Below are 12,426 nucleotides of genomic sequence, written 5' to 3'. Positions count from 1 at the left end.
ATGTGCACACATCTGGGGCAACATTAGCATTTATTTGGAGTCGGGCTTTTCGCCATCAGACGACGATCACTTTTTTTTTAGCTCTCCACAGCAGATCCCTCTGCATGTTTGACTTTTGTCTCTGGCTGAAATCAAATCAGTGACCTTTCATTTACCAAGCAAACATGTTAACCACTAGGCTATGGAGACGCACTGGGGTAGATGGCGCTTGTTTCCAAAAGTAAACAGTTCAAACTGAATGAAACAGTGAGAGACTTTTAACTTTCAAGGAGGTGTGAAAGCGTACTGGGTAAGAGACGTTTGTCCCTGAACATGAGTTTTCATCTGTTCGATCTAAGTGTGCATAAAATAATAAAAAAACACTCACTCAGAAGAACTCAGAAGTTTGAGACCTGTAGGTCACTCACTTTAAACTTATTTAAAATATAATTTTTGCCCTTTTTTTTTTTTTTATAAAGCTCTGTTTTCATTCTGACATGAATATGGAGAAAAGTCCCTTTTTCATGACTATCTCGCTTTTCTCGCACTGGCAGTAAATGCAGCGTATTCTCACTTTGGTGCAATTCGACATCGCTGCATTCCTTTTAAGTTTGAAGTCAGATAATGGATGACTGCTATGTTCTAGTAGTAGTATTTCTCTTCTCAGCCCCAACTGGCTGCAACACAACCCGCCTGTTTGGTTTTTTACATTAAAAATACCACTGCAGCGCCTTCATTCATAGAGCCCGGCCTGTTTTGTGAGTCACAAATGCACAACAGTTTTGCAGTTTTGCTCATGTTTACAAGTGCTGCTGCCATCTTGAATTATGAAGTCTGGGTTGGTGTGGAAAGTCTGACTTGAGGGGGCGTTCCCATTGAAATCTCCATCTGGGAACTGGGAAATTACAACTTCACACTTTACAGCTGCACGTGTAATGCAGCTCTTGCACTTGGGAGCTGCCAGACTAAAAAGCAGCTAATGCACTGGATATCCACATCCCTCGGTGGAAAGAAAGTTGCAGAGATATGGTGCGTGTGTGAAAATGGCTAATAATGCTGATTTGAGCAGCAGAGAGAGGCGACACCTTCGGGTTTCTCCAATATTAATAATATTAATTTGCAACACTAAAAAATATTTATCCATTATGATGCAAGTTAAAGCAAAGCACAGCAGAGAAGGGCTCTTTAACAGTCTAAAAATGTCACTACTTCTTTAAGTATTTAGGTCTTCTATCCATGTTCGACAACATTTAAATTTATTTTGTATTAATTAACTTTTAAAAAACTGACAACAGTGTAATGATAAGTGCACTTGACCACATTCAAAATTTTACAGCTATAAAATGATTATATCGTGAATATATGATTTATAAGTAACTAATTACCCTGAACGGTCGCCATGCTTTAGAGTACAGCCGCTCAGTAATGATATACACGAGTCCAGGAGGGGCTGCACGCATTGACATGCCCACACAAACTGATTATACAAAAATATGCAGTCCCTCTTCTCACACATGTAATGTCATTCATGGTTTCACACTTACCCTCTCATCCACCCACACAAACACACACAATATAGTGTAGAGCGCCACTTTTTCCCGTGCATTAGTCATCTGTCTGCAAGTCTTACAGCATGACATGCACATCTGTATTATCGGCATCATTGTGCAGGGCTGTCAGCTGCCTCAGTAGTGGCTCTTTATCACCCTGCGCTGTCAGCAGAAACCTGAGACACTCACAGCTACATTTGTACTACACAAACTCACAAAATCTTGCCTCTCCTCTCCACTGTCCTCCTCCCCCCCTCCATCTCAATCTCACACTCACCTCTCCTCCTCTCACAGCCATTTCATCCATACAGGATTTACACCTCCCACATGGTTTATCTCGTCTCATCCTTTCTCCTCTCTCCTCTTCACCTCCTTCCTTCCTTCCTTCTCTCCAGCTGAGCAGTTAGTGCAGACCTGTCCAACCAGCACAACCAGCTACATGCTCACACTCAGCCAATTAGCACACTCATAAACACCCACAGTCCTGCCCCTTTCCCGCCCCTCTGCCTGTCACACACATGCTGAGTCAGTGTGGAGTGTTTTTATGGAGCTTGGGAGGTGCTGCGAGGAGGAACGTGCAAGACGGCGGGGGCGTGAAGTGTTTAAAGGCACTGCTACAACCACCCCCACCTCCACGTAGGAAGCAGTTCAAAATAAAAGTGGCAGATGTAAGAGGTTGAAAAGATGCAAGGGGATGCGGTATCCTCTGCAGGGTAGTGACATCACGAGCAGGTGTGAACCTCTCCTCTGAAACAATATGGTGGTAAATGGAAAAGATCCACTGACGTCACAACATTAGACAAAGATAAAACATTTTAAAGATAAATCAAAGTGATATTATTTACAAAAAGATGGAAATATCTCGTGTATAACACCTTTGATTTTGAGACTACAAGCGTTTTATATATTCTAATGAGAAAAGATACATTTTATACATATAAAGCAGCTTCTGTGGTACATTTTTCTGGACGTGTCTGTAGTGGTTAATGCATTTGCCTAAAATGTTAAAAATCCTCAGTTTGAGACCAGATTTCTAAAAATCCTTTGTTCAAAACAAACGTTGTCATCTTTTATTCACATAAAACTATTCTGCTGCTAACCTGTAATTATATAGTGGCACCACAGACTGTATATAAAAGATGGACCTAGCTGCTGGAATGTCACTCACAGGTAAAGACATCCTGTTATGAAGTCTTCTGCTGAGATCTTCGTATTTTGGCATGATGGTTGTCTAAAAGCTTTTAAACCAATTAGCATATCTTGGATAATTCTCATTTGTGACTCTAATAAAGAATAGCAGAGAATAGAATAGAATAGAATTGAACTTTATTAAGCCCTTGGGGAGGTCCCCTTAGGGAAATGATGGTTCTAGCAGCACAATAACAGTTCCTTACCCTAAACACCTTAAATACAAATAAGAAAAAAAATTACCAAGCAGGTGCAAATAATTAAGAATAGCATATTAAGACTAAAATTAATGTAATATTTTACTCAGTATGAGCTGAAACTAGTGACTTAGCCCATTAACATATGTAAACTGTTTACCGAGGTCACGTCTCAGGGACAAACGCAGGTTTAAGACACGTCGGTGTTGGATTCACGTTTCAGTATGTCCTTGTGCACAGTCTTTTTTTCTTATCCTTAGGTGAGACAGACAGGACTGCGCCTAAGTGCAGCTCTGCTCATAGGAGCAGACATCAGGAGCGACAACAGGGAGTTTTAATTCCCACTTCAGGCATCCTATATAAAAACCAGCAGGAGAGCACTGACTTATATTTAACCTCCTTTAAATACATCTACCAAATTTTAACCCACCTTTATGAAAGGAAAAGTATCAGGTGAACAGGTGAGGCTTCAGTTACACAGGCCTAGAGACCGTTCAGTGAGAGTTGTTGGCTAACACCACATGGTGCTCCATCAAAATCCTCCCTGCAATTGCTTTGGTTGCTAGCATATTGCTGTCATCATCCATAGTTTGTATGGAAGACGCCAACCTGTCTGCAAACACTCACTTTACCCTCCAAGCTGTGGTGAAGCTCGAAAGTGCAGCATTGTCTACGTCTTTGCAACCAATATGACACCAGTGACTGCCAGCAACTTGCACAACCCCTCAATGAAATACACCTTTTCCTGGCAACTGTAACAATAAGTCTAATTAGACATCTCCCTCACCCAGCTGAACAGAGAGATTTATAAAAAGCTAAAAAAGCTAAGTTGCTAAGGCTATAGCAGGGTTTAGAGCCAGCTACAAACCAGCAGCCTCGGTATGAGCAAAGGAGCAAAGCAGTTATAAGGAAAACTATGAAGATGAGTGGAAGTTATAAATATACTGAAAAGTTATGTAAGTAACTGACATTTGTTTTGTTATATAAATCTGGTGCATCTGCCTTTGGTTATTAAGATAAAATATGTCAGGTAAAGGTGGGTGTATAAAAGCTAATTTTCAGTTAAGTATTTGTCTCTTCACTAGCTGGATTCTTTACTTTTAGTTGTTTAGTTTTGTTCTATTATGCCACCCAGCAGCGTCCTTCATGTTTTACTTCAAATTTGAGAAAAGTTAGTCCTCGAGACAGGCCTAATTTTGCGGCACATACGATCACTTTTGCTTCTAGTTGCTAAAAGTTGCCAAATGTCATTAATTTTCCACATCTATGGTCCCTACATCTCTTCCTTTGTGCATACCCCATTACTCCACATTCACTGGATAACAATAGGTGATTAAAATATGAACACTGACTGGTTTATCTTTCTTTCTGACTATTAAGGACAGATAAACATGCTTTATTCAGTACGATGTGTAAATAGCAATTGAGTCCATAAACCCATCAAGAAAAGAGTTCTGCCCCCTGCTGGCTATTAAAAAGAATGCACTGTCCTCCAACTTTTATATACAGTCTATGAGGACAGTACAACTCATCTAATTTTCTCCACAGTTACTTCATAACAAGCTGAAAAATTCACATTTATACTTAATATTAAGCTAATCTGGGTCATGTTATCTAACAGCTTGTATATTTGGAACATACAGCAATACCAGCATTTTCTTTTATTTTGCAGCAGCTTTTAAATAATTCAGTGACCACAAAACAGATGCTGCTGGAGAAGACTTATTGGATGCTGACACTATATAACAGATGTTCAATAATTTATGTGACATGAAGGAAGTTGAATGACACGTGAGCTCTTAAATCAGTCCTCTCATGTGAGCTGAACACATCAGAGATATAAAAGCAGGTAAAAGTACGCTCTCATTCCCCTGAAATATTTAAGAGAAAAAGCATTTTTCACTTTTTTTCCTCCCCACACAAACATGACTCTTTCTATACAAACATTTAAGTGCATTCCTTTAATAATATCAGACACCTAATCCACGAGCAAAATCTGCTTTTTAACAAGCAGACCGAGTTATTGTTGAATATTATATCACTGGGCCATAAAAAGCGTTCCCATCAGCACAAAGTGAGATGTCACAGAGAGCTTTCCATGTATAGCAGAAACCAGACTCGCCACCTCCACATGTAACAGGTACAAGAAAAAACACGTTTCCATCTGCAGAGACTCATTTGATGATATCATGTTTGTGGGTCTTTAAACCTTTTAAATCTTTACTTAGAAATTTGCATATGATGGTTAATTAGTTATGTGTACAAAAACTCTTCCTGAGTTGAGTCCACAGCACAATATTATATATGACAACAGTGTAACAACATGCAAAGAATTACAAAATAAAACAGGAACTGGTCAAACAGATGTTCTTAAATTTACACACAGTATATAATAACATGCTGCACTGGGTGGACATTTATTGTGACATTCACTTTATTTTCTTACAAAAATTTTAGATAAATTGATTAACTTTACAACAATAAGGAAATATAATACGAGAACACTTTTGGTGGGCTAAATTAACAATAAATGATCATGCACAATCCCCGACGTCATTCAAGTCAGCTCTGGGTCATGAGAATCAATTTTATCCCGACTAACAGCGACAGCATTGATCCTGCCGGGTCGTCATCAGACAGTCAATACATCAAAGTCGTAACATACACTGTATGATATTTGATTCAGACTCAAAAGCGAATAATGTTTGCAGTTGTATCTGACCTGTTTGTCTCTCTGTGATGTTTAATGCCAGTGCGACTGACCCACAACATTTCAGATTTACACACTGTGGCATTCTCAACTAAGACTTTGTCCTTCTCCGGTCTTCTCAGATGGCCTCTGGACAGCTCGTAAGCACAAAAGACGCTCAAATGAAAGTTTAACTCATCAAAGTGAGTTTAAAAGTTTCTAAGCTGAGATGGAGTGTGAAATATTATTAGTGTCTACATATCAAAAGTACACTGTTTAGAAAAATAAACACTGCTGGATGTCTATACTGGACTGGGTATCAAGCCACAAAGGGCTGAATTGGGACATGCTCCTAATGAGACGACAGATCGTGTTCTGGGGGAACGCAGGTCTGGACCAGGACATCACTCAGTGGCATCAATTTCTTCATCCTGCAGGAACGTCCTGCATAGTCTCACCACATGAGACGGGCAGTGTGGTTCACCAAGACAAACCCAGAGCCCACTGCACCAGCACAAGGTCCAACACTGGGTCCAAGGATTTAATCGCAATACCTAATGGCAGTCAGGGTGTCATTGCCTTGTCTGTAGAGGACTGTGTCTGTGTCACTCGCCCACCACCAAACCAGTCATGCCGAACAATGTTACAGGCAGAATAATGTTCTCCACGGCTTCTCCAGACCCTTTCAAGTCTGTCACATGTCCTCAGGGTGAACCTGCTCTCATCTGTGAAAAGCACCAAACCAGTAGTGGGCCTGCCAATTCTGGTATTTTATGGCAAATGCCAGTTAGGCTCCACAGTGTCAGGCAGTGAGCACATGGCCCAGCAGAGGATGTTGGGTCCTCAAACCACCCTCATGAAGTCATGTTTCTGATTGTTTGGACAGAGACATTCCCATCACTTCTGTAGTTATGACAGTGCTCATCCTGTTCCTCCTTGGACAAAGGAAGACACAGCAAACCTTCTGGCAATGGCATCCTGGAGAAGTTGGACTACCTGTGCAACCTTAGCAGGGTCCAGGTATCACTTCACGCAAGCAGTAGTGACACTGACCCTAGCCAAATGCAAAACTAGTGAAAAGCAGCCAGAAACGATGAAAAGGGAAGAAAACTTGTAAAACTAGCACTCCTGTTGTAATTTCATTAAACACAGGGGTATTTTATGCTTTGACATCTAGTTTAGCCCTCGAAGCAGACTCATCGTTTATGTAGATAAAGCTCCACAGCTCTATGAAACGTCAGCACAGTCAACATGCATCCTCCTCCACCAAGCACAAGGATCATGTCTGGTTCTGAGTAACAATACCGGCTAATCCAGTCCTCTAAGAAGACAAACTTGGAGCTAAAGCAGCTTAAATGTATTAATACCTCAAAAAGTTTGGAGATGTTTGCAAGTGACGTACCTCTGACATCATGGTGTTATTCCTTCTGGAAAATCTAGAGATTTCACTTGGTTTCCTCTGAGGTGACACAGGTGAAAATGACAGGCAGAAATCAGCACCAGCCCACCTCATCCTCTCTCTCTCTTTCCCTCTATGTCTCTTTCTCTCTCTGCAGACTGCACCAGCCAACACCAAGCCAGCTTTCGCCCTCCAGCAGCGTCAGCACTCCTGAGGCAGATGCGGATGAGAGTTTTGAAAAGCGGCGAGCCTGCAGGAAAGCAACAGCTCTCTCGTGTTTGACCGCTGTCCGAATTTAGACAAATAACGTTAAGGACAATCAAATTAAAAGATTATGTCGACTGTCTCCACCGGCCAGTGACGATCTTTGAGGGTGATCTTGGGAACAACGGCACTCATTGATCGACGGGGTTGTAAAAATAAACTCCTTGTTGTGACAAGCAGAGGATCAACACTGGATGTCCTTGACTCCAGAATTTGCTTTCCTATTATTTTCGCAGTGTAATGCAGTTTTAAGACATCTTCTTCTGCTCTGGGAAACCGTGACTGACTATTTTAAATACTTTGCACCTGTTAAATTTGTGACTTCTTCTGCTTATTAAATGATGAAAGGAAATGAAAATCACCAAGACAACATACACTAAGGCAAGCTGCTTAATCCAAACAATACATCACTTTTAATGCTCATCTCTGAGTCTGTCTCAGAGCTAATTTAACATACTTAGACTACAGCATGCTCATTATCATCCTTCACTGTCGGCCATGCAGAGATCCAAGCTCCCCCTCTGTAACACACCTGACTTCCAGTTGGCTTGTAACTTAAATAATCAAATGACTTTCCTAGACAAATGTTAATGGACTGCATTCTAAACCCTGTTTTAAAGATGCTTTCAAGTTATTGTGTGCGTGGGGGGGAATTTCTTTTTAGACCATGAAACTGTTTATAAATAGATGGATTTAGCTTCCGTCCCATCCAGCTACCCTGGAGTAGGCTTCATACTCAGACTCCTTTACTCTGTGGATTCCTTAGAGTAAAGATCAAGGAAATCAACTGTAAAAGTACAATTTTTGGAATTCTAAAGACCTGTGTGCACAAAACAAATAAATAGACATAGGTTTGTCTCATAGGAATTAGACCCAGTGTTTCAGTGTTTTTCACTTTATCTGTCTTTCAAAGGCAAGCGTCGGTTCCTGTGGGAGATAGCAAGCAACGACAGACCCAAGTGTTAGTGGACTTGGAAATCCATACAGTAGCCATGTAGGGAGTGAGGGAAAGTCAGCAGTTACACAACAGCTGAAAGAGGACTGGGTCAGAAACTCCAAGTCCAGAAATAAAGACAGCAGAAACCACTAATGATCTCTAGAACTCCAGAGAGAACTTCTGGACCAAAGGCTGTCTCTTTCGTTCATACTGGCACGAGCTGAACTAAACTGTAAGTCTCCAAAAGTTGATTCTGTTCATCTGGACGTAGCGTTTTGTGGGAGAAACGTTTCGTCACTCATCCAAGTGACTTCTTCAGTCTCATAAACAGTACATTTGCATAACGACTGAAACCAGCCCACTGAAGGAAGAATGGGCTGGGAGGTCAGTTCCTTAATCATAATTATGCAAATTCTCATGACCAGGAAATGGTCATGAGATTTATCTTCCTGGATGATTGAGAATGCATCAAGACGTAAACTGTAAGTCAGTCTAAGGGTGTTTTTCCACCTGTTGTGTTTAGTCTGTTTAAACTGAACTCTGGTTTGTTTTTCCCCCAGTGGGGTTCATTTGTGTAGATGTGAATGCAGTAATCGCACTCGGATGTGGACCAAAACAACCGCACCGAAACCACCTCCTTCAAAAGGTCTATTAACTGCAGAGAAGCTTGTTCATGGCATGAATGTGACCTTGATCTTAACCAACTACCAGATGTACACTGTGTATGGTTTGTATTCAGGAATGTGGCAAGCTACTATAGATGTACAAAGGTATGCACGTGCTAGCAACTAGCTGTGAAATGAACTGAAATTCTCTGTTTGTTTTTGTTTCTCCCACCTGGGACACATCTGGGGGTAAGTGACATTCTCCGTTGTGACATATTTTGGTTCACTTGGATTTTTCCCTGTGTGAAAAGAAACTAAACCACAGTTTACAAACTCATTAACTGATTCGTGCCAGAGTAATCGAACTGTAGGTGTGAAAACACCCTAAAATTGCAGGGAGGGGCAATCGTGTACCATTGTGAAGGTAGGAGGTGCACTTTGTAGCCAGGTCTGTCTCTGAGTGATCGTGTGAGGCATCTGTCTTTTGCGCAGCTGCAGCACCGTGCAGTCAAACACAAACACAGATACCTTGGTCTTAGTAACAAAGAAACTAAATGTTCAAGCGTGTGGAGACATCTCACTGGAGTGTATGCTGATAAGACTCATTGCTACAGGTGCAACAAGTTGTTTTTCATGCAAATATTAATGCACACACATACAACATGTCCAGGTTTCTAAATGCTCCACCAACACATCCAGGGGCAGTCAGGTGATACAGCAGAGTGTGTGCTGGATCCTCCAAATGCAATGGGGAAATTAAGAGGTTTCTCACACTGCTTGAAAAATAAAAACTGTAATTATAATAAATATTTGCAGGAAATTCAAGTCACAGTTTGTTTGCCTTTAAGTGATGCACGTAATGCAAAACTCCCTTCGCTACATTTTATGCAAAATATTTACTGAAATCATTATGTACACTGTACAGGAAATAAAATCTTCTAGAAAATAAAAGCAGCCTTGTAAAACAGATTCCTGACAATCAAGTGCACTATAAAAACTTGAGTATACCGACAATCAAAACAGTGTGTAACGGAGCTTGTGATATATGCAACTGTACTGCTCAATTAAGCCCCTTAGAATCAGATAAACAGCAATATCACTTGCCACCGGACACTTTAGCAGGGTGCTGTGGGCTATCAAGCATCAGGAAAAATCAATTACTGGCAGTGAAATGTGACCAAACAGCCAAGAATGATCCCCACACTCATATTGCACCGTTACTTAGTGGCCAGCATGACACAAACAAGGAGGCGTTTCAGCATGTAACAAGCCGAAAGCAACTCTACAACAGATTTGCATTTCATTAATCACACAGGATCCAGGCCACTGCAAAGCGCTCCATCTGCACCGGAGCCAACATCCAGAAAAAGCTATAGAGATTGGAGGGGTGAGCAGCACATGACCAGTCATTACAGGGAAACACAGCAGGAATGTAAAATGCTAATACTCTCCATCATCACACAAGCCTGCTGCTATCCAAATGCTAAAAAGCCCCTTACATTGCCAGCACTGTCGCCTCTGAAATACTCCCACTAGTACCACACCTCCAAAACGTATTCCTGGGCCTGTTATGAGTAGAAAATACACCTTACGGCTCTTCATAACAGTTACTTCAAGGGTGGACGTACTTACTGCTCATTCGTTGAAAGAAAAGAAAGAAAAGACACATTAGTAACCATGGGCTGAAGAGAGCAAGGAGTGGGAGAGTGTAGGAAGAAATAAAAACAGACGTGGGAAGGAGAAAAAACTGTAATTCAAGACTGCTCTTGTCCCTAATGCTATTTTCTCAGCACCATTAACAGCATGAGAACAGCAACAGGGCTGACCAGTTCAATCTTCCAATAAGAACTGATGGGAACACAAACATTGTTAGCGTTAACCACTTTGTTATCGTGGCTCACACACAGGCCACCGAGGCATCAATATAACCTGTTATCCACTAACCGAAGCACCGAGCTGTTATTAATTATATTTTTTGCTAACTGTCAGCAAATATGAGCCGCGCTGAACAACATGTTCCATAAATATAGCCTGAATCCCTGCCTGCATCTCTTTTTCACAGAGTGTGTCTGATGTTCTGTGCTTGAAATGAAAAACAAACAGGATGAGATTGACTTTGCTGATCAACTAGAGAGAGAAATAACTACGGAACAGTTATTCTGGCTTGACTTTTGCAAAACTACAACAATTTTCTGTTCAGAAGAAATTCTAAAATCGATTTAGTGTTTTGTGAGCAAAAAATTGTCCACGATTTGCTGGTTCCAGCTACTCAAATGTGACTTATTTGATAAACAAGCAGGATCATTTTGTTTCTTGGCCTTTCAAAATGTGCATATGTGTACGAGGAATGTAGGAAATTGTAAATGCAGCTGTAGCAGCTAGAAAAATGTCAAAAATGTGACTTCTATAGTTACTTTGTAATTAAAATTCTTTTCTTTTACTGGATTTGAGAATAATAAATTTTTACTTCATACAGCCTGAAATCAGAGACTGTATATGAAAGATGGACGTGGCCACCATGACATCACACGTTGGTCTTGGAGTTGGCCTCAAGTGGCCATTACAGGAACTGCAGTTTCTGGCACTTCCACACCCACAGAGATAGTTTTAGCTCAGCGATCCCCAACCTTTTTTGCACCACGGACCAGTTTAATGTCCGACAATATTTTCACGGATCAGCCATTAAGGTGTGGCGGATAAATACAAGAGAATAAAATGATACGACCAAGACAAAAATTGTGGTATTTTGTAAATATAATAATAAACGCAAATTCACTGTGTAATTGTGTAACTTTATTAGCAGCGTCCTCCTGAAATGCACCAACAACATTGAGAGTAACATCCTCCTCTCTGCCTCTTAATGCTCTCTGGTCGCAATGGTAATGTTTCTTTCAAAATAAGACACACAACTACAACATGGGAAAAGACCCAGTTAACGATAAACCCCCTGAAAACCATAAATTTCACACCTGAGCCTCGACTCTCACGGCCCGGTACCAAAAAACTCACGGACCAGTACCGGTCCATGGCCCGGGGGTTGGGGACCACTGTTTTAGCTCAAAGTTTTAAGTCAAACTACCGTAACTCTTGAACCCCCAAGAATTGATTGTGTTCATCTAGATGTGGCGTTTTCAGTGGGAGAAACGTTTCATCACTCGGATGGCTGACGTAATGTGACCTCAGTCTTGACGTCTTTGATCAAGACTACGTCCAGATGAACAGAATCAACGTTTTGGCATTTCCTTACCCGGATGATTGAGCAACTCTTGAACCAATATCGCAATCGCACAATTCCAAAGGTTCCTGAAAGCAGCAACTCTGTGCTTTTCAGTGATATTAGGGTCTTGAGGACACCTACACAAAAACTCAGTTCGCAGTTGGAAATTTTTCATGGAACACCCCCTCAACTTGGATTTCCTACTCAGAAAGTTGGAGCCGTCCAACATAGCCAGAGTTAGCTATCCAAGATAGCAGCAATGAATATGAACACTAAAAAAACTAAACTTTTAACCTCCACTGCCACTGCTGTGCATTTTTGACTCACTAAATAAGCCGTACACAGAGCACTGACCAGTCTCTATCCATGAAGTGCAAAAAAATGTAATAAGTTGCTAAAAA

At 41.0% G+C, this 12,426-nt stretch overlaps 1 protein-coding gene across 3 annotated transcripts in view; it reads right to left on the bottom strand.

Moving 5' to 3' along the window:
• LOC120723035 (PH and SEC7 domain-containing protein 1-like) overlaps nucleotides 1–12,426 on the bottom strand; it is a 94,984-nt gene that overhangs the window by 77,038 nt on the left and 5,520 nt on the right. Inside the window, exon 1 of one of the 3 annotated variants that reach the window (XM_040014289.1) lies at nucleotides 1,807–7,591. The exons of the other annotated variants lie outside the window; for them this stretch is intronic. The gene's annotated coding sequence lies outside the window, so the exon portion shown is untranslated. Of the gene's footprint in view, nucleotides 1–1,806; nucleotides 7,592–12,426 lie in introns of those variants that run through there. 3 annotated transcript variants of the gene reach the window in all.

This window comes from Simochromis diagramma, unplaced genomic scaffold, assembly GCF_900408965.1.
Source record: "Simochromis diagramma unplaced genomic scaffold, fSimDia1.1 OVJJ01000669.1, whole genome shotgun sequence".
NCBI classification, from domain to species: domain Eukaryota; kingdom Metazoa; phylum Chordata; class Actinopteri; order Cichliformes; family Cichlidae; genus Simochromis; species Simochromis diagramma.
The sequence above is the reverse complement of the archived record's forward strand: the minus strand, read 5'-3'. Positions and strand labels throughout refer to the sequence as shown.